This window comes from Athene cunicularia (assembly GCF_003259725.1).
Source record: "Athene cunicularia isolate RWA chromosome 4 unlocalized genomic scaffold, athCun1 chr4_part2, whole genome shotgun sequence".
NCBI lineage: Eukaryota > Metazoa > Chordata > Aves > Strigiformes > Strigidae > Athene > Athene cunicularia.
In genome coordinates, this window is record NW_020799099.1 from 10,273,732 (window position 1) to 10,296,423 (window position 22,692).

Genomic DNA, 22,692 nt, shown 5'->3' on the forward strand with positions numbered 1-22,692 from the left:
CTATGCAAGTTTAAGTACGGGCTTCTGTTCTGTCCAGTGATACACTGCCTTTCTCCTCTATAGTGTGGCTGCCTGGAATAGATATCATTGCCTCGAGCAGCCTCTGTTCTGGACAAAGGATTGCATTTGAATATTGGAGTTAATGCCTGGTGAAAATTGAAGGTGTTCAAACAGTAAGAAATTTTTTTCTCTCTCTTCCCCTTCCCCCTGCCCCCCCAAGTGTAATTCTTTAAGGGAAGGCTTTCATAGTTCAATTCTGTTGCAGTTTGTCAAAGCATTTTGAGAGACAATGTTTGCTGTCATAAAGCAGGAACTCTTTATGCAAAGCAGTCAACATCATAAATGTAGGTGGAACATCTCATTTGGGAAAGTAGTTCACAAATAGCACTTTGCTACTTGCAAACCAGTAAAAAATTATACTTATTTTAAATATTGGCCTTCCTCAGCTTTTTGACAAGTTATGTCTCTCTTGGGTTTGCATGCTGGTCAGCTTCACCCTCAGCCACACAACAAGAATGGGAAATGCAAAACGTCCAGCAGTGGGAAGAAAGATGACGTATTGGTCACTAGTCTCCTGCCTCACTTGGCTGATGTAGTGGAACTGCCACTCCTAATTAAGGTGAGAAGGGAGCTACTTGTGCACTGTCTGGAGATTTTTATTAGAATTGTTCACTGTTATGAGAGGTGTGAGGATATGCTGAAGGAATTTCTCCAGACAAAAGGCCTTTGAGTGTTAGGATGGGCCCAGGTCAGGAGGTATGCCTGTAGAGGACTGTTGGAGGGGAGTGGGAAGAATCTAGGGAAGTTGCCTGACTAGTTCTCCCAGAGGTGCCGGTGTCTCTTACCTGTGCTGCACTTCAGTGACATTCATGGTTACCTCACACTTTGGCCTGAACAGCCATGGCTTTCCCCATAGTTGCTTGATTAGCTGTGTGTTACCTGCTTCTTGTATTGTTCCTGTTGGGTCACTCTGAGAGCTGTGGCACCCTTCTGCAGTAAGGTAGCAGGGATGCAGTTTGCTGTCTTCAGGATAAATGCTCTTACAGTAGGAATGTATCTGCAGTTTTTTCTTAAATGTTCACTTGTTATGCAGTTGTAAGAGCAGCTTAGGTGGGGTTTAAATGAATCATTCCTTCTCAAAACTTGATTGTCAGTCACCCTGCTCCTCAAGAGCTTGGTACAAACACTGCTACTGTTAGCTGTAAAGGTTACAGTATCTGGCTGCTTCATAAGCCTTCTGTCTTGCTACTGACTTCATTCACAGTGGTTTTTATTCTGTCAGTGAAAAGTATCAATATATGTACACACTACTAGAAAAAAGGTTAATTGGTTGCATACATCACCTTCGGCTGACTGTTTCAGCCTGCAAAATAAATCTGAGGTCATAATATCATGGCTAGAGCCATCCTGAAGCCCCAGAAAAACGAGAAAGATATTTGAAATACCAGCAGGAGACACATGGGCAGCTTTACTTCTTAGCTTGCATCTGTAAGAAACCTGTTATCTGTGTAAGCATGTGTGGAAATCACCCCAAAGTGTGTCTCTTGGTATATGTGGAGAAGGAGAATGTGAAGCAGCTACAAGAAAGTACTCTCCACTCATCATGTGTTAAGTTCTTGCAGAGTGCCAACAGAGAGCAGGGTTACCCTGGTGTGTTAACCATTCGTGCAGAATTTGTGTACAGAATACATGGGGCCAGCATGTCAGCTGTTGTAAAGTGACGCTCTGCTCTTGACCTGACGGAATTAAGCCCATGAATTGCAAGAATTGGGTTGTGCATTTTCATGACTACAGAATGTCACAATCTTTACCACCTTTTTGAGACTTCTGTGCTAAAAAGGACTGTAAAATAAATGTTTGGCATTCATCATTTCACATCTGGGTAATGAGTCAGTGGCAAAAATGCTTCAGGCAACGGCCCAGTCAGAATCAGAGGGCTGTGTTCTCTGATGCAGTGCCAGTGACTCAGTACTGCAGTGATGCTCTTCAAGACTTGCTGATAATCTGATACAATTGGCAAATGCTTTGTCAGTTCATTTCTTGCTGTTCTGCAGGTATTTCTGAGTGTGAACTCTTCCCTGAAGTGTCTGTAGCTTACACATCCCTGCTGCTAACACATGAGCAAAGCATTCTTTTCTCCTAACATGTAATTTGTGGAATTTAAGTCCAGGTAGAGCAAGATGTTGTTGCTTCTGATAGTGAACTCTACAGAGCACCAAGAGCAGAAGCATTCAGCTGATGTGGTGTTAATGCTTTTTCAGTACTGTAATGGTTTATTTATAATTATCAGATGGATTGAGAACTTGGATATCAACTACTTATACCAGTCTTGCATCAAAAAAGCAGGTGCATCACAGGAGATACCATAGCATAGTTGATAAAGAAACCTTTTACAGCCTCTACTGTAAGAGTATCTGAGGGGTCTATTTTGTGCTTTCATCCTCTTGAAATAGACTTCGGACTGGTGTATCAAAAGGGTTTATTGGTTTCTGTGATCAGGAATAAATTTGTTTCTCTACTGCACTGATGAAACTTGCAGCTTAACAGAGCTCAATATATGGGTAGTACAGAGAAAGTTACAAACCTTTTCAGTAAGCAATATGGGGCAGTCAACAGCACTACCCACCATTCCTTTTTGTATAAAAGAAACAGTTGGTCAATGTGTATGTTGAATTGTATGCAACTGCATTGTTTTTTCTGCTACAGAATTTAGCACAAAAATGAGACAGGTACTGCAAATAGCTTATGGTTAAGCATGTGATAAAAATAACTGGTGGTATTGGGGACACTTTTTGCCTGAACCTTTTTGCAGCTAGCTGAGAGACTTTAGTTGTGCCACAGCCATATTTCAAAAGCATATGTCTCTGAAACCTGCCAAATTCAACAGGGTTTTGTACATTTGGTTTCATGAAGAGCCTAGGAAACATCTAGAAAGGTAACCTGAAAAAAGTAAAAAAAATATGTAGTTTTTTCTGATGCAAATTCTTTGCTTTGATCTCTGTTGGAGTATATAGAAACACATAGTGCAGTGATTTGACCCCATATGCGGATTTATTGGTCATTACTGGTCTTATATAACATTATAAAGTAGGACATGAGGATTGAGAGCCCCACCTATATTTGGTGTATTGTAAATATATGTATATATTTCACCCTGGAATACTGAAAGCTGGGAAAAATACTATATAGGCTTCTAATTAAGATTCCTTGGAGAAAGTAAACCATGTGTATTATATGTTGACAAGAATAGTTTGAGGTGTGCTTTGACAGTAAGCAATGCAACAGTGACCAACCGCAAGGGCCAAGGACACATGTAAAGTTGCAAGACCTGAAAAGAAATCTGAAGCAACTCTGTGTCTTGAACCTGATGTAGAAGGTGAGACTCAGAGGTGCACAGCCCAATCTAAAGCTGAATTCTTTGAAGGTCTGCAAATGGAAACATGCCGGAAAAGGGCTGGCACATAGCACTTCATTATTATGAATGCCTGAATAACATTCATGCTTTGTCATTGCTCACTTTTATGGGGGGGCTGGCTTCGAATGCAGTATATTATGCAATGGTTTTGTCATGTATCAGTGATGATATTAGCAGTCTAATGCTAAACAGGTTCTGAGGAAATGAGGAGGAAAAAAAAATGACTTAGTATATTTACCCTGAAACAAGATTCAATCTGCCACTGTATTTAATGCTATATTTTTCATTATCTCACAAGCATATGTTGGAACTGCTACAGATGATGAAGTTAGCTGCTGGGCAGAACTATCATCAATGCTTTCCATCTTTATTTTAATAAGAGGAACGAGCAAATTGTTTGTGACCTTTGTCAAGGGCTTCCTGGAAGACAAGAAACCTAGCTGCAACAGAATCACTAGCCTGAAGCCCTGCTGAATATTCAAAGCTTTAGCCCTGAATGCAATGTGCTGTAACAAAGCCATTGTGTCTGATGGAGCCATGTCTACTACAAAAGAACAAGGATCTAACAGCAAAAGTTAAATCTTTTCTTTCTTCTTCCTTAGGCTTCTGGAACAATGTCGGCAATATGCTGTTTTGTTCAGCTTCTCTGAAAATGTACATTCAAGGCAGGAAGCTTAAAATTGTATTTCCTTGACAGCTGGCTCATCATGCATATGCTGCTGTCAAAAAAAAAAAAAAGTGGGCTTTTGGTTTTTTAGGAAATAAAAAGCTGACATATGTGGTCTTCATATGTATCACGTAAGGGGCAAGTCCCCTATGGCTGGCAGCATTTAGGACCAGGGAGATGTCATTTTTAGATACTTCAAACAAAAAGAGCCTTCTGTGGAGCTAAGCTCATGATATGGTATCAAACAAATAAGAATGCTGAGTCATGAATGGGGCTGTATGTGTTGAAAAACAGGAATAGTCAAAAAATACCTTGCTGGTGTGAAAGGGGTTCCTATAGATTCCCTCTGTCCATTCCCAGAGTGTTGGGTGAAAGTCTCATAGCTTGATATAGTCTGTAAAGTAAGGTGGGAAGATGTGATCCTGGTGTTTGTATCAAAGCCTTGATTTAACTCTTGGCAGTGTTGTGAGGTGTTTTATTAATTAATTCCAAAGGCACTGCCTGATGCAGTCCACTGTGATCAGGGTATTTCTGATTAGATTGTGGGTGGGGGTGGGGTGGGGTGCGTTTTTTAAGCTAACACCCCACCCAACAACTATAAAATCAAACAGTAATACGGGGGCATTATAGCCAGTTGGTAGGCTCCCCATGGTAGCCACTCCAGGGACTGGAATCATCCCTCAACAATAATTGTTTTGACACTTCTATTTCTGCAGTTCTTAATAGTTTGTAGAGCTGGAGGATGTACCAGATGCTGTCTTTTGATTCAGGTATAGGCTTTGTAGGTGACCTGAGACAAAACACTTCTTTGTGGATATTTATTTAAGCCAAACACTTACTCAAATCCAAGGACCATTTTGTATATAGGGAAAATAAATACACAGTAGAAGTGATAATGCATGAAACAATATGGGCAAAACTGAGAAATGTTTGCTGGATTTCTTACAGCTGATAAAATTTAGACATTATCAGGTGAATGCAAATGCAGTGATTGATATTTTGCATAATACTAGGGTTGGAGCTGGGGACAGGCACTGACTTGTAAACCTCCAGAGTTTTACAAGTACATGAACAGTTCAGTTGACTGTTGGTGCTGGTGGATCTTGAGATGAGGGATGAAACCACCTGTGTGGCTAAGGTACGGAGAAAGGCCTGTAACATGGATGGACTGGTGCGCTTAGCAAGATTTCTGTGGGGCTGTACTCTTCTTGGTTGTAACTGGTGTAGACAGGGTATGTAATCTATGTTATTTATGTACTCACTTTTGGGTTCTCTACATCTTGGAGAGCAGATTCTCTTTCATCTCTTTCAGCTTACCTTTTTAAACTTGGTAGCTCCAATATAGAACAGTATTTGTAGCCCCTGGAGAGTGCTTTTCTCCAAGAAAGAAATAATTTACTGACATATCTCACCTTTTCTGGATGTATCTCCACTATGTAGGTAAATTGCTGGACATAAGCTGAGAAATGGAAGTTAGCATTGTTGTGGGAGATGGGCTATGACAGACCTCTTGAAATAGATTCATACTTACTAGTACCTCCAACAAAATGGTGACGGGATATAAAGAAGGATCCACATACAGATAGAGAATTAAACTTGTGTTGCTTTTCCCAGCTGGATGCCAAGTAGAAGTGAAGAACACAACAGGATTCCCAAGCTAAGTAGCAAAAGCAGGCCAGTAATTTCCACGATAGAGCTGCATCTTTTTAATGTTTTCAGACTGTGTATTTGTCTACTGGTGTTAAACTTGAGTTAAATTTCTGTGTGCTAGATATTAACTACTTCAGTTACTTTCTGAATTAAGTATTGTATGTAAGCACGACCCCTCCTTTACTTGTCCAGGGCAAAATATATATGGTCATGTGTGTGCCTGAACAAATATGTCCCTGGCTGTTATCTTTACGTATGGTGACTGACTTAATGTCTACACTTCCATAAGATGGTACAAGAAAGTAATCTGTAGTTAGGTGACTTTACTTTGGCATTGGCTCCTTATTGGCCTCTGAAATCTTAAGTTATATTTCTCTCCTGTGCAAGATACTCTGATCCATTGACACTAGTATTTTGCTCAGTACTGTATCGTCACAGACTTTGAGTGAAATTCTTTGTGGGCATCTAAGGAAGTACAGTTATAAATGCTGAGTTTAAGCAGACTCTTGTGGAGCTTGGAGCACTTAAACTTGAAAATGTGGTTCCAGAACTGATAGGTACTTATCCTTCTATCAGCAAACCAATGCATGGTGTCTTACCATGTGTGGTAGTGAACTCGAGTACACAGCAAAGTTTTGCCTGAGTTTGTGGCCACTTATGTGGGTGGTGATAAAAAATGGCTGTCTGAATAAAGTTTCATGCAGCAGTTAATAGTGTTGTTCTGACTAACTGTGCCAAGTTGTTCTGAATTTTGTTCATTTCCTGTGAACTGACGTTGTTTTTGTTGGCAAAGGGCTTCTGTAAAATAGGTGAGGAAGCTGCCCTGAATTGCCCTTGCAAAACAAAGAAAGTGGCTGTGACCCAGAATGGCAAAGCTCTTGAGTCAACTTTAGGCACTTCTTCTAAAGGCTTCAAACCATTTCTTGCACCTGTGAATTGCTGGTGCCATTTACAAGGATTATTTTCATGTTTGAGGCTTCAGAAATAGCATGTCTGAAAACCGGGGGAGTCTACACAATTATTTCTGGCATTAATGCTTCTATGCAAAACCATCTGGTGGAAAGCTTGGAGTGCTGAATGAAAGGTGTAAACCTGGATTAGCATTGATACGGTTTTCTATTGCATTTGGCTCATTCACATCTCACTGGATGTTATCCAGGTTCCCTTAGAAGAGCCAAGATTGCCATCATACAGTGTAATGCCATATGTTAAGATTCATATGACATATTACCTAAAAGTCATAAATTATTATACTGTGTCTCTTTACAGGGCTGTGATTAGAAATGTTTATGTAAATGCACCTTCCAAAGAAAAATGGCACATGATGTTAAACAACAGTATGCATGGCAGCTCTAATGAGATACTTTGACTGAGTCAGGATGTTGCCTTGAAAACAATCTGATCCCAGTATAATGAGAAATTAATATCCTTTTTTAAATGCACTGATCTTAGATGAGGTTTCTGCTAGGGCGGGCATCGCTGGGGAAAATACTCTGCACACTCTAATAACAAGAGGAAAGAAAATGATTAAAAGACTAAACTGGAGAACATACTGTTCTGTGAATTAGAAATACCTGGTCTTAGAGTTGTGGTCTGTCTCACTGGAGTGCATTATCATAAGCTGATGTGGACTGGACATGGGGTATGCATTCCACACATCATGTTTTTAATTGCTAGGTTTCATGAAGGTGGCTTATGCAACAATTCAAAGCAACTGTTGGCTATTACTCAAGTCACTTGGAGGAGAAACTGTCTGTATAAATCCAGTTTTGCCAGAGCTTCCCAATGATTGTCTTACTGCTGTGGCCCTCTCTAGAAATAGCCATCTCTTATGAAGTCCTTGCTTGTGTGATTTCCCTGGATGTGTAAGTTTATGGTTCTGGCATTCTGTCTGTGTCACTTGACAGAAATCCCGTATGCACGCACATATGTATAGACACATGTCGTATTCTGATATATGACTGTAAGACAAAGATTTGACTTGGGCTCTTAAAATGCTTCCATAAATGTGAAAAAGTTACCTCTCTGTTTAACTCCTGTTTTTCTTGTATAACTTAATGCCTCTCAGATTCTGCCACTAATAGGTGCAACATGCCCAATTAAGTTGGCTGTAGATTTTCTTAATTGCCACTTCAAAGATGGATACAGAAATCAAGTGAGCAAAGACAAATATGCTTAGTTAGAAAGCTAACCAAACTGAGCTAAGTATTTGTGTATTTGAGAAAACCCCCACTATAAATAATGAATCAGATGGTTCTTTTAAGTATCAAAACAGAGGACATAAAGTTCAGACTAGACACTGGATTTAAAAGAAAAACAGGAACCCATTTAATCCTGAGAATAATGTGGGGTTTTTGTCCAACAACAATATATTTTTCAAATCAAATGAAAGGATCTAATCATTCTAATTATCACTAAGTCACTTTCTCTCCCTGAGAGATTATATCTGAGCTTTGAAGTGGTACTTGTCTTCCTCCTGTAATCTGTTGTGCTGTTTCAGAAGACTAATATAAAGCAAAATGGTAAAGATGTAAAAGGAGGTGGTGTATCAGTTTTGCATCAAAGCATTCAAAGAAGCAGGCAAACCATGGGTTCATTCTGAAGTTCCATATGAACTTGCAGAGTGTTCATGTAAGCTATTAGATTGTGACTTCTACTCGTCCTTCACATTGGGTGTCTCTAAAACGGGCCCCCTCTGTTGCATCTGCAAACCATGGTGACTGCTCTGACTTTACCTAGGGTATATTCTCTGATACCAGTGCAAATGCACAGCAGTGCTGTGTGTGCATTAGTGTATTTTCTTACATGCATGTATTGCACATACATATCTGTATCTGCCTTTTCTTGTCATCCTCACACTGGCATCGGTGGGCGTGTTCCCAAGGCTCAGTGTCACCACAGGATCAGCTCTCACATGATTATGTGAGGGATCAGCATGATCGGCTGTCACTGATTTCACTGACATCTGTCCCCACAGTGAGACAAGCTGCAACATGAATTATTGAAGACATACACATGCAGATCTGTGTCATGATTACGCCAAACAATACGCTTTGCCACACTCCAGAGAGCTGAGGAGAGCCATGTGGACAGCTGCTTTAACCCTTTTTGACAATCTGTTACCATCTTTCAAGCACAGGAACTTTCTGGGGCTTTGTAAAAAAACTTGGGTAGCCTGAGTCTTTGCTCCTTTCTAAAATACTGTTGCATATTTATTGTCTGAAGAAGTTTTCATCTCTGCAAGGCATTGTAAAACAAATCATTTGAATCTTGATAGGAGGACTTGATCTTACAACAGGCTGAAAACATTGGACCTGGTGCAGCAGAGAAAGTAAGGCCCTGATTAAGTTGAACTGCAAGTGAAGGAACACTTAAATGCCTGACGTTAAGCATGACACTGAAGACTTGAAAAGCTTTGGGGCTATGACTGCTTGGATCACTGCACAATTGTCCGAATAAGTGGGTTAGGACTCAATCTTGAAAAACAATAACAAACTTGTTGACTCTAGTCATTGGGCGGATTTAAAACCCGTGCTGTACTAGCACAACATTGCAGCTATTTGTATTTGCTTGTCTTAATAGCGTGTAGGATTGTTCACAATTCACAAAGAGAAATGATAGCTAAGCCTATGTACGTGCCAGCAGTTAGCAGCTTTGGAGGTGCTGCAATAGAAATAAACCATAGGAAGAAGTTTGAAGGAAAAATCATTCCATAAGACAGTTCTTTATGCTTATTCTGTGCATTGAGTTTAAGACAGAAGACACAAAGGCAATAATACCCGGAAGAGATAAATACTAAATAATTTAAAATATCAAATTATTAAATAGAAAATAACTGAAGTTATCCTTTGAATGACTAGAAGGCTAACACGATAAGCACAAAACAGGAAGGTGTCACCTGTGTGAATAACTTGTTCTCAGTATCAGTGAGGATGTGGAAATATTCAGCATTTGAATAGATGATAATCCATTGAGAAGGATGGTTGGGATAGGCTGCTTTAGCAGCTGCACTTTGTGCACGGAGGAGAAAAGGAGCTTGGTTGTCGATACACCAGGTGAGAAAGTGTGTTTTGCACAGGAAAATTCTCACATTAGCTAATAGGGGAGAAGCAGCTAGATTACAGTTTGAGTGGATGTGTGAGATGGGAAGAAGCTGTAATGACTGCAGGACAAGGAGGCTGGTGTCTGTGGAGGGCTGAGCAGTGATACTGTGGGGGGGGATTCTCTCATAAGTGCTGGTTTGTGGTATCTTGTCCTGTTGAATGACAGTCTGGCCCTTGCATGCTATTGCTGTATAGTGGGCATAGCGCTGTTCCCTTCTTTGTGGGAACACTAATTTGTATTTTTAATACTGTTTTCAATAACTTAACCTTTACTGGTGAGTAGAGAATTCTGACCTTGTCCTGTCATTAGTCATGTGGTGACTTGAGCACTTATAGGCAAGAGGATACAACTTAGGGTTATGTCATATTGCACAAAACATTTTTCAGGGTGCAGTTGAACTGTTGAGACAGTGAAAGCAGTTTAAGATATTTTTTTATACCCCTTCTCTCTCTGTTCCCAAAACTCCCCTGCAATTCCACTGGATAAAGAATTGCTCACTGTAATGGTGGAGGTTAAAACTGACTGCTCATAATGGACAAGGGAATAGTATCAGCTGGGGAGTTTTGCAGGTTTTGATGGCAGAATGTTTTGCCAACTTCATGTCAGTACAATTAGAGGGGCTAGTGAAGAGAGGTGGGAAAACATTAGGAAGTTCAGGAACTGGCTATTAGTGATATCATTAATACACTGTAAAGAGGTTATTTTAAAGTGTGGAAATTTGGAAACTTACTCATCTGAAGAAAGATGTACTTAATTTCATGGTTGGTAGACATGTCTGACTGATACCTCAAGATTTTTTGCCAAGGATAAGCTGGTAGAGATATTTGAGTATCAAGCTACCTATGCTGTGAAATGTGCTTGTGTAAAGCTTGCTTTTTTTTTAACCCCTAGTTAAGTAAGCAGCTTCAGACCCTGTGTAACTTTGTGTAAGATTAAGCCTTATTTCCACTTCAGTGCAACTTAAGCATATATTTAAGTGAAACAGATGGATATGGGCCTACTCTCATGACCGTGAAAGTTTGTGGGAAGCTTTGTGTTAATTTGCAGTGGGGCCCTTTGTGTTCTGCGTGCCTCTCTCTCACTAAACCTCTATGCTAGCTTCATAGTTAATGGGTTATTTAGATCTGTGTGTAGCTCTAGGAAAATTTGCCTTCACAGAGCGCTGTGGATAACCAGGGAGAAGCGAACAGTAGCCTTGACCTTATTAAACAAACTTCCGGTGATTATAACAGTTTTTCAGCAGCATATCCAATGAACCTTTTATCTGCTGGTTTAGTTTACAGAAGTGAACAATATTGGTGGGTTTTGCTTCCTGCTCAGTGTAGGTTATAGGTTATTCTGTATTGGTTCATGAGTACACTGCTTTGGATGTTTTGTCGTTTTTTTTAATCTCATCATTTTCTGCTGCCACACAACAGATATTGATTCAACCAGAGACTTAATATGTCTCAAACACTGTCAAAAGGAGAGGATGAGTTCCCTTAAAGGGCTTAGTGGCAGTCAGATGTGGCCTTCCACCTTGTTGCAGAAGTAATTATAATCCAGACCCTTGGACACAGTGTCATGCATCAGGAGCTATGTATATTTGGAGCTTTGCAGGAATGGATTATTTGCTTTAAATATACTCAGAGTAATTGTATAGCTCATATCCAGCAGTTCAGGATTACAGATTTCATTACAGATTTCAGAGATTGGAAGCCTTTATACAATTACTGTAAATCCAACTAAGAGGTAAAATCATTTCCTCAAGATGGAATAGGAGAGGATACTGATCTGACATGACTTTCCCTAGGCTTCCATTTCATTAGGAAAATAAGAGTGCTTCTTCATTTTCATCTGGATTTGATATATCCTCAGACATATGGCATATCAGGTGTGATATATGCTTGGATCCTCCTTCCCTACATCTCTTAAAGATATACAGATCAATATTGCTTGGGCCTATGCTTGGTTGATTTCCACAAGATTTTGTGAACTGTTTTCTTTTGGACTGGCAGCTAACTGCACATTTCTTGCAAATTCATTCTGCAAGAAATGCTGACACCTTGGATTTAGCTTGGTTGCCACACAGAATAAAAAATAATTGAAGAAACAGTATGGGAAAGTGTTCTGGGATACACATGCTTTTTGATTTGATTTTCACCTAATGTTTTAGCAGGTTTTTTATATTTACAGTTTAAAAAATGTCAAACACCAAAAGACTTTCAAAACTAATATTGTTTAATAATTAATTGGGCCTTTTGCCCATTCTCTTCCCAAAGTAACTTCAGTTGAAGCATATGTGATGCTATCAGATTTTCTGTGCTACCAGAATGACTTTTCTGAAGGGGATGAAAATTCTCACTAGAAATCTTATATCCAGCTGTGACTGGCAGTGCTGACACTGGTGGGCTTCTTGATTCATTAAGGTGCTGCTAAGTAGGAAGTAAGGCATCAAGCTCTCTAATACTTTGGTGCATGTATTCAGTTTCTTGGGGAAAAACAGTAAGCTGCTGTGTGATTTGAGTGGGATACCTCTGTAACATAAGGGGAACTTTGATTTCAGATGATCTAGGTGTAGTCTTATAGTTTCTGCTCCATGCTCACAAGAGATTTTCTTGAACAATTTAGCAAATGCTGGGAGAGAGGATCATTTGCTAAAAGCCTTATCAGGCAGAGGAAATGTTACAGACAAGTTCAAGGAGGATGTCTGTGTGTTAGAATACATAAGAACAAATTGTTTTCTGAACAATCTATTGCTCTGTGTTAGAAAGTTTTGATAGCGGAGCACGTGTTTTTGGAACTACAAGGCAGGTGGAACTGGGACTGAGAACTCGTAACTGCTTATAAATGTAGGGTGACAAATACATAATGGGATTACACTACACTGTTTGCAAAAGAGTGAATCTAAAGGCTTCTTCCTTTCACAATTTACAGTCTTGCTCCATCTTGAAAATATTCCTGAATTTCCTTTATAAATTGAAATATTTCTCCTAGGGGACAAGGAAAACAGGTTGGGTTTTTTCCCAAATATTTCTCCTTGGGGACAAGGAAGAAGTCTTGAAGAAGGTATCAGGAGTACAAAGAACAGAGGTAATTCTAAGGGTCCCAGTCAAAGAGGAACAAGACCCACGTACTGATAGTACTCACTTAACGAAGTGCAGATAGACAAATGCTGAACGGGTCGTTTCTGATGTCTCTGCACAGACACCACTGCTATGTAAAGAGATATTAAAAAATCCAAGCCAGCACTTGAAAGGGCTTCGAGTTACACACATGCTCAACTGTTCAGTGCCTGAACATAGACAAATGTTACAGCAGTACCGGCACACAGTATATCTCACATGCAGTGCGAGTGTTTGCTTGGTGACAGTTCATATTAGGTGATATGATATGAGAAGACACAGAATGTTACTGGACAGATCTCCAGGTCCATTGTTGCCTCCTTGTAGAAAGAATATTGTGGGACTTCTGTATAATTGCAAACAAACTGCTGGAGGAATGGGTGTGCCTCTCTCAATGGATGTCTGTCAAGGGTCTTTTTGTTGGACAGCTCAGTAATATTTTTCAGGAAGATGGTGCTGTTTTTCATGAAGAATGAGCTGAAAAACTGAGGAATAATACTTGGGAAAAGACAATTTTTTTTTTAATGGACATTAAGTTTTTTTTCTTTGAGGATTTGTGCAAAGCAGAAGCTTCGCACAGCTTTTCTGCCAGCATCCTCTTCACATGGTATGAACCAGGCTTGTGCTTGGTTCTTCTGGCATACACTTATTTGTATTACTCTTGGCTGGTTTTGATGGCTTCTGTATACCTTAAAAGAATCACAGATGACTTGGTAAGGACCCATTCCCCTCTGCTTACCAACATGACTCTTTTGAAAAGCACATACTTTGTCCATCACAGAACTGAGAAAAGGTAATCCTTTAGGATCTGGAGCATCAGTCATTAGGTTAATTTTCTTCTATTCCAAATGAAATGATTGGGATCCAGGTTTTGATGCCAAGTGGGCAATCTATGTCTTGGCCTGAATTTGATGCAGAACCCAGTAATTGGGGCTGAGACACAGGGCTCAGAGAAATGGGGTTATTTTTAGTCATGAAAAAAAAGATAATGTAGGAGCTTCATGATCCTGAAATTCTAGCTGATATCTGGTAGCACTCGCATACTGAGAATATATTCAATCAGGCAGAAGTTGGGGGTGACTTCACCAGCCTGCAATATTGCAGTAAATTGGTTATTCAGCTAATTCCACAGTAAAAGTTGCTGCAAAACTTTTCAGCTCTAGGAGCCTCTCAGATCAGTGAAAGCTCTTGCAGAGTGTTCCTGTCTGAATGAAAGGACCTGGAAATGTCACAGTATGGCCTAGTAGGCTGAATGTGATAGAACAGGGTATTAAATACTCATGCCAATCCAGAAATAACTGGTTTTACCTACACATAGGTCCATCAGTGTTTATATCTGTGTAGTAGGATATTGATTTTTCTGCTTGTCAAAAAGGAAATATGCTCATGTAAAAGCTAATTAGACTTAATGTTAAGATTGAAGACACAGAAAGATGGTAGAGACTAATAAATTGTGAACTCTATTACTGTGTGTTAGCTACAGGCTATAAAGATGCGAGCAGAAGGTAACACATGCTTCTCTTTGTAAGCATATGACTTCAGCGGACTACTCAGATGCTTAAAGATTAGCATATGCCCAAGTGCTTTGTTGAATCAGGTCTTACTTAGGTGTGAATCTGAGACGATGGAGTATTCAGAGTCATTCCTCTGTAGCCATAGGCATGAGCTGACTGGCACATAGGGTTTAAAATTTCAGAGAGACCTTGCTGCTGCACGATGTCTTCTTATCCACATCTGTGGTACTGATCTTCCCTTCATGCGGAATAGCAGTGGATGGTGACAATTAATTCCATAAGGTGAATGAACAGGATTGTGTGTTTCCCATCAAAAGAGCAGCATCTGTTGTTTTTAGCACTTCCCGGAATCACGAGTGTCTTAAATCAAACTAACAGTACATTAAGGTTGTTTGAGGTATTAATACTCCATATTTCCATATTTCTTTTTCTTAAAAACGACCTTCCCTATAGCTGGTGTTCTTTTCCATAGCAGTGGCTTTTTAATGTTTTTTTCTTTAGTTCCTTGCCTGTGTCAAACAGATATTTCTTTAAAAGCAGAACTCCAGTGTAACAGAAGTTTGTGTGAGTGGGTGAATGGACATACGCAGTACCTGCAGGTCAAATTCAGCGTTCCTGGCTGCTGTAGTAAATTCAGCCTTAAACATGTTATTAGCCTTTGGCTTTGGAAAGCCATATGGCCAACAAATCTGGCCAGAAGCAGACTGAATCCAATTCACAGAAAGCTGGTAAACCTGGATTTGTCGCTGAGAGTGTCCAAATGTTGTCTTTAATCAGCCAAGAAAATACTAGCAGCCAAAGTATTATGATAAAGTAAGACGGATTGCTGTGTTTTCCCCTGACAAACACAGGTGATGAACACAAGGAGTGACACAAAACCACCATCATCTCTTTCAAGTACTACAGGTTTATAGCTTCAAAGTGTGGGTCTAATGCTAGTATCCTATCTTATGCCAGTGAGATTTTTGACTGCCATCCTCTTTCTTCTGTTATCTTCCAGAGCAGAGGGAGAATCAGCTCAAACTTTGTACTTAGCGCTCTGCATGAGCAAATGAAGAAAGCACTCGATCCCTGCTAAACAGAGTGGGACTTTGGCATCCAGTCTATTAATATTTATGGCAGTGTTGACCAGTGGGGATTGAATTCATGGAACTGGCTGAAATCAGAATGCTTTGGTTTTTCAATTTTTTTAATGAAGGAGATGGAGCTTTAATTGTCATTATGTGTAAATCTGTTCTGGTTAGCTTCATGAGAGAGTGGGTTATTTTTATTATCTTTCACTAGTAAGAGTTATTCGCTTAGAAGCTTTCAAAATATTAACCAGTCGCTGAAGGTTCTTTGAAGAAAAATATGACTGCTCGTGTAAACAATTAATGGTTGTTAAGCATGGCAGTGTATATTATGACAAACAACACATGCTACATTATGCCAGCTGGTGTAATGATGTGATAATGTCTGACTCATTAACTCTGGCACACAGTTTACGATGCCCTTCTATGACAGGATTAATTGATTCACACATACATTAAAACAAAAATAACTAAACTGAAATTCAGCTGGAAGCCTGGCTTCTCATTTGTCATCAGCCCTGTTGGTGGTTAAAGCCAATTTGGGCCCAGTGCAGAGTGAGTTGAGGTTTGTCCGCTGACCTCTGTTTTGGCTAGTTAGATCAATATCTTGTGAGGAGGGAAGAAGGTACATGAGCAGTGACTTGACTGAAGAGTCCCTACAATGGCTTTTAGTGCTTCTATAACTGTACAAATCAAATAGGGAAGATGGAAGGTGAAAATATCAAAGAATTGCAAAGCTATTTTTGCCTGAGTAAGGACATAAATGCATAGTCTGTTGTTTACTGTCTTTATGGAGCAAGAGCTAGTTAAATTTATTTGTATCAGGGGACTGGTTAGCTGCTATGTTGCTAGTGGGGAGTCTTCCCTCAAACCAGAACTTAAAAAACACACGAGAAGAAATTCCTGAAGGCGATCTCAAAGCTGTTCAGGCAGCGGGAAAGATGAATTGGAAACAATTTGATAAAGATGAAACAAGAACAGTGGTTTAAAAATGAAAACTAAAAAAACTTGTGGTGAAATGACCTGTTGCTTACCTGTCTTGATTCTGATAGGGAAAAACCCAGCGTGTCTCCGCTTTCACCATGTCAGTGATTAGCTATACCTGACATGAGGAAAATCAGCTTCTATATTAACATAAAAGTTTTCTAGACTGCTCCACTTGTAATGGGTACCTGGTCTAGGAGCCACAGCAGAAGCAAAAGTGTTAGGAGCTGCAAGCAGGACTGCATTCTCAGTTTTGTTCACACTAACATTGGGTTGCTTAATATCTAGCAGTTCAACAAATAAAATAAGCTCTACAGTTTCTGTGAGTTTTAGTGTAATGTGCATAGTGTGTAGTACTAAGCTGTCAGTATGTCACTCATGGCAATTAATAGATAAAAGGGTGTAGATTTCCCAACCCCCTAAGATGTTTCTAAAGATGAAATTGGAAAATGTTTTGCTGTTGTTATACTGTACAGTCACTTTTCTTTTTTCTGTATGTTGCTCAAGAAGGCATATGTAACTAGGCTTAGAAAAATAATTTAATCTACGTTTCCATTTGACAGGTTCCATAAAGAAGGACAGAAGGGAAAGAACAAGTTATTTATTCATACTAAGTAATACTTTCAGTTATCCTACTGAGTAATGGCTTGTAGCATGAAGGTAAGTAACAGGGCTTACCTGTGTGCTAGGAGTCATTGTCAAACAGACAAAAAGGAGAGAAGTCAAGGGGTAAATCTAGAAACTGTCTGCTAGCATGAATGAAGCTGCAGGTATAATTGAAGGTTTAACTTAAAAACTTTGTCCTCTTCCTGGCTTTCCAAAAAGTGGAAGGTGCTGCTAAAGTAAATGTAATCTGAGAAAAGAGACTAACTGAATTAGAAATGATGACAAAATACTAGGGAAAGAGCAGCATTATCTAGTAAGCTTTACACTGTTTAAGAAATAAAGGTGGCTGAATCTTAATGTTCAGTGTGTACTTAATTTTTATTTTTTAAAGAGGTTCCCCTTGGTTGTGGTATGATTTCCTTAAGTGGTTAGTTCCTGCAGCAAGAAGCAGTGTGTTCAGGTGCTCTGTTTCTGCAGGGATGGTAAATGGGGCATATATATCCCCACGCAGTCATGTGGAATAGATGCTTGGGCTTTGCTACCTGGAGCTGGGATGTGGGTGAGACCTGGTTGCCCCAGTTGCTGTGTTTCACTCTTGGTAAACATATGCAACTGAAACTGTATGGAAGCTCAAAAATAGATTCCTAGCTCAGGAGTAGTTTCCTGACTTATGTGTTTACTGGATAATAGGATTATACTGTGTCAAAATATAATTTAAAAGTGAGTCTAATAGAAAAACCCTATTGTGTGTTTTTATGGAAAAAATGTTTCCTGACTGAAACAGTTTCATAAAAGGCTCCTCTTACCACTGAATATTCAGTGTTGGGTTTCTTTCTTCCCCAGTCTATGGAAAACAGACATATTTTCAACCACCTCCCCTGTCTTCAGCTTCCTCTGAAAAGAAAATATTTAGATTGGGGCAGGTTAGTTTATATTCCTGTGATTTTTTTCAGCTGGGATCCTAGCAGGACAGTGTTCTTAATGATGCACTACTTGCTCCACAGTAATAGGGCCGGTGTTGATACTTACCAATGTTTTTCAGCCAGGTTTCTGACCTTATGGAGGTGGTTTGAAGTGTGGAGTAGTCAAATTCCATTTGAAATGGAGTACTGTTGTGTATTTTTGAATAGAGTTACCTCAGGTTTTGCCCAGTATATTTCCACTTAGGCTTTGTGCATTAAGGAACTGTCAGAACATCCTCCAAGCTCTTGACTGCCTTAGCCATAAGGTGTTGGATCCTGTCATTCTGATGACCCATGTCTTTTTTTCGTTCATCTTGCTTGATAATAGTGGAAAATTGCTGGCTCCTGTTGGTTTCAGCTTGAATATGATGAGCTGAAAAAAATCTTTGAGTTTCTATCTGTGGTGGTTTCATCATGCAGGTTTTGACTGAGTGTTGATAAATACTTTGTTGACTTTATGTTGATAAATATATCCTGACCCCAACACCTATTTGTGCTACGTCACGAAAGGAAAACAATTTATTTGCTGTCTCTTGATTGTTTGTCTCTGTTAGCTCTTCTTTTTGTTTTGTGTTTGGGTTGGGTTTACAATAGTGGTTTGTTGTCTACAATTGGGCAATATGCCAATATGAAGGATAATCATACTTTATGATTGTGAAGATAAATGTAATTCTAATTATAGGTAATATCTTGGCTATTTCTAGTGGGCAGTGTTGGGCACAGTTTCAAGTGAACCAACTTTCCCTGCCAACAGCTTCTGATGCCAGAGGTGATTCAGGTGTTCCTACCATAAGCTCTGGCCTGAGCTGTAGACAAATCCACAGGGAGGTAACATCCCCAGTTAAACACAAAGTCCTCTCCTATGGCTTTAAGTCTTGCTACACTCTCTCTGTGCAGTCATTTTTTCTTTAAAAAGCTCTCATGTGTAAGTGTGCCTCAGGTTTAGATGTTAAATTGAAATGCAGAGAGAACCTTGAATAGCCCTAGGGTGGGCTCATGTTAATTTTATTGGAATTTCTCCAGGCAGCTGGAGCACTGAGCTACTGTTGAGTTATCAGTTTACGCTTATTTGAGCTGAAAGCTGAGGCTACGAACTAACCTGGCATCCTGGTGACTTGTCGCAATTACCTGATGTGACATGGCTGACCACTACAAATGTATCTTACTCTTTTACTCAACACATTGTTTTGGAGACTTCACACTTCCTGTACTGAACTGTCAGGTTAGTGTGCAAGAAACAAATTGCAGCACAGCATGGACTCATGAACTTGAGCACCTGTGCAGGATGGTGGCTGCTTTCCTCCCTTAGAAGTTAAAGACTCCTCATAACAATGCCACTGTTCTGCTCATTTTCTTCCCTTGAGAAATATTACTTTATGATGAGGCATAGTTTATTGGGTTTTTTTTTTTTTTTTGACTAGATTATGGTAATAGTATGACCTAAACCCCCCAGTTTTTAAGTGCACAATGAAAACTGTTTGTGCCTGAAAGAGCTTACAGTCTTGAACAGGTAAAGTGAAAAAGGAAAAGAGGGTATTTCATCCCAAATAATTACTGTGAGTCTGGCAGAGACGGAGATCTAAGATATTCTCTGTAACTGATGTACCTTGAGCCGTTCTTTAAAAAAACTTCCAAGTGTTTGGCCAGAAAGATCATAGAATCCTAGAATGGTTTGGGTTTGAAGGGACCTTAAGGATCATCTAGTTCCAATCTCCCCTGTCATGGGCAGGGACACCTTCCAACAGACCAGGTTGCTCAAAGCCTCATCCAGCCTGGCCATATGCATTTTCAGGGAGGGGGCAGCCACAGCTTTTCTGGGAAACCTGTGCCAGTGTCTCACCACCCTCACAGTGAACAATTTCTTCTTATATCTAATCTAAATCTACCCTCATTCAGTTGAACACTGTTACCCCTCCTCCTATCCCTACACTGCCTGATCAGGAGTCCCTCCCCACCTTTCCTTTAGCCCCTTTTAAGCACTGGAAGGCCGCTATGAGGTCCCTCTGGAGCCTTCTCTTCCCCAGGCTGAACAACCCCAACTCTCTCAGCCTGTCCTCATAAGGGAGCTGCTCCAGCCCCCTGATCATCTTCATGGTCTTCTCTGGACCTGCTCGAGCAGGTTCATGTCCTTCTTCTGTTGGGGGCCCCAGAGCTGGACAGTTTGCAGTTTGGTTTATTGTAAAATGTGTTAATTTTACTGGGTTTATAAAGCAGGTGATAAATCGGGGTTCAGATGACTGATTCTTTCAAGTTGGGTTTTCAGAAGAAACAAGAGACTATGACTGAATTAAAAAAATAAATCCTATAAATATTCCCTTGCTCTCAAGTGGGAAGGCTTGTTTTCTTGGAAGTTTGTTGGATGAAGCAACCAGTGGGATGTTGGCAGAGTGCTACCACAAGATAGGAAGACAGAAGAGACTATTTTAAGTGTTTTTAATTATTCCCTGTGTAACTATTTGCTTTTTAGTTGATTCTAGTACTGACATTAATGGATTGTTAGGTACATCAGAACAGCTTTAGGAAACATAATCATTAAAGTATACTGTGGCTTTTCATAACTTTCCTGTTATGGGTGAGATAGTCTGTCAAAACTGTTGCAGTTTCCTTTAGAACTTTGCAAATTTGAGCCATTTGAGGATACAGTTTTTACTGCCTATCTGAGTAGCCAGCTGCTTCTATAGTTAGATGTAATTAAACACAGAACATGCCCCGTTTCTATGTCATGTGGTTATATTGAATATAGGCAAACAAGTTAGTGTGTGTATGTGGAGAGTCATCTGATGCACTGAAGTCATTAGATTTTTATTCTTTTTTCTTGGAGACAAGAGTTTCCAGTTCGCTGAGAGCCCTTAAATTTTTCTCTGTGGACTGGATTGACCTCACTCGTTGCAACCTTGGGATCTCAAGTGTTGCAATTTGTGAAGGTGGTAGTCCAGCAGCAGATTATGCCCTAAAGTGAGACCAGAGGAAATCCAGACAGCTGTGTGTTGTCAGGGCATGCTGTAAAGGATCGATGAAACACAAGTCAATGCTCAGTCATCTAAAAATACATCTTAATCAGCATTTCTGGTTAAGTATATGCTTCCATCTAGAAACAAACACTGTATCTACATAGCACAGAATCATTGCTTTAGACTAGGAAACAGTCACACAGGGAGTAATTGCAGGATGGACTGTGCATGTATATGTGTGCACACATACCTGTACAGTTTTATTAGGATATCTGTACAGTATTAGTAGTACTAAAGTGTGTATTCTGCATTATGCACTATGCTAATGACTGAGGATGTTTTAATTGCAACCTTAAATAAAATATACCCCCTGTACTTACAGTTTGTGTCTCAGATCCTGTGCATGTGAAGGTCTAAGGTGGCACTTGTTATCAACTAGTACCAAAGGAAAGATATTTCTAGGGCTTGCGGTAATGATTGAGAAGAAGATTAATTTCAGCTAGATGAAATGTCTGATGATGATGGAAAGATAACAATCACCTATGGAGAGATAATGGATCACATAATTAACTCAGTTATCACATTATGAAAAGGTGATCCTTGGGCTATAGGAAAGCACAGACAGGTTTGTGAAGTCTGGAATGCTTTTTTTGAACCTTCTGCAACACCACTGAAGGACAGTGCTCTGTCAGGACTTGGCAATGTGGAACTCCGTGTGCTGGGCTGAGAGGAGTGAGTTGGTGGCATACCACTGTGGAGGAGGACATCTCTGCACAGGACTAAGGGGCTGTCTTGGCATCAAGACCAAAGTGTTAAGGCCATAGGAAACTGTGGGAAAAGACTTAAAGGAGATAATGTACTAGCAACTTCCTTCCTCCAACTAGAAGGGTGAAACTCTGCTTATGTTTGTTATACACACAGTTTTATAGCAAGAGATGCCAGATGATGGGGTAGGTAGGTAGCATTGGACTGCTGGTCGATTTTTGAAGCACAGGAGCTAGTTTTTAGTCATTTAACTCATTGAGGCCTAGTGCACAATTAAACTAACATTTGAGAAGGAGTTGTGTACCTATACTTTGCTTCATCCTGATGGGAAGTTAATGCTTAAGGTTGAGCTGCTTTAAGAAAAGCTGCTAGCTTGAAATTTGTCAGAGAGGTTTCGGTATCATTTGTGTGTTGGTTGACAGTGTGTATTTGCAATAATTTAGACCAGAACCAGCTTCAGGTTATCCATTTGATATATTTGGAATGCAGAGTTGCATCTGGGTCTTGCCATTTCTCCTACTGCTGCCCAAAGGTGTGCTGCTGTGGGAAGAGTTGATTCGGGGTGTGAGAAGGGGACACAGCTTTCTGCATATTGCTGTGTAGGCAAGGAGACAAGAGATTCAGGAGTGGGAAATACCAGAATATTTTTCTCATCGCAGTAGTGGAGTTGAAAAAGTACAAGCTGTGGCTGATGACATGTGACCTGCTGAGTTGGTTTAAGGCACATCAGATTTGAAGGGGTTGTAAGAGTTACCCTCTCCATGTGCCTCCATCAACTTAGGAAGATGTTCAAATATCTAAACATGTTTCCTGATCAGTCTTAGTCCTCACCAACCCAATAGTAAGATTTGTTTATGAACCCACTAGTGTCAAACACTTCAGAGATTAAAAAAAAATAAA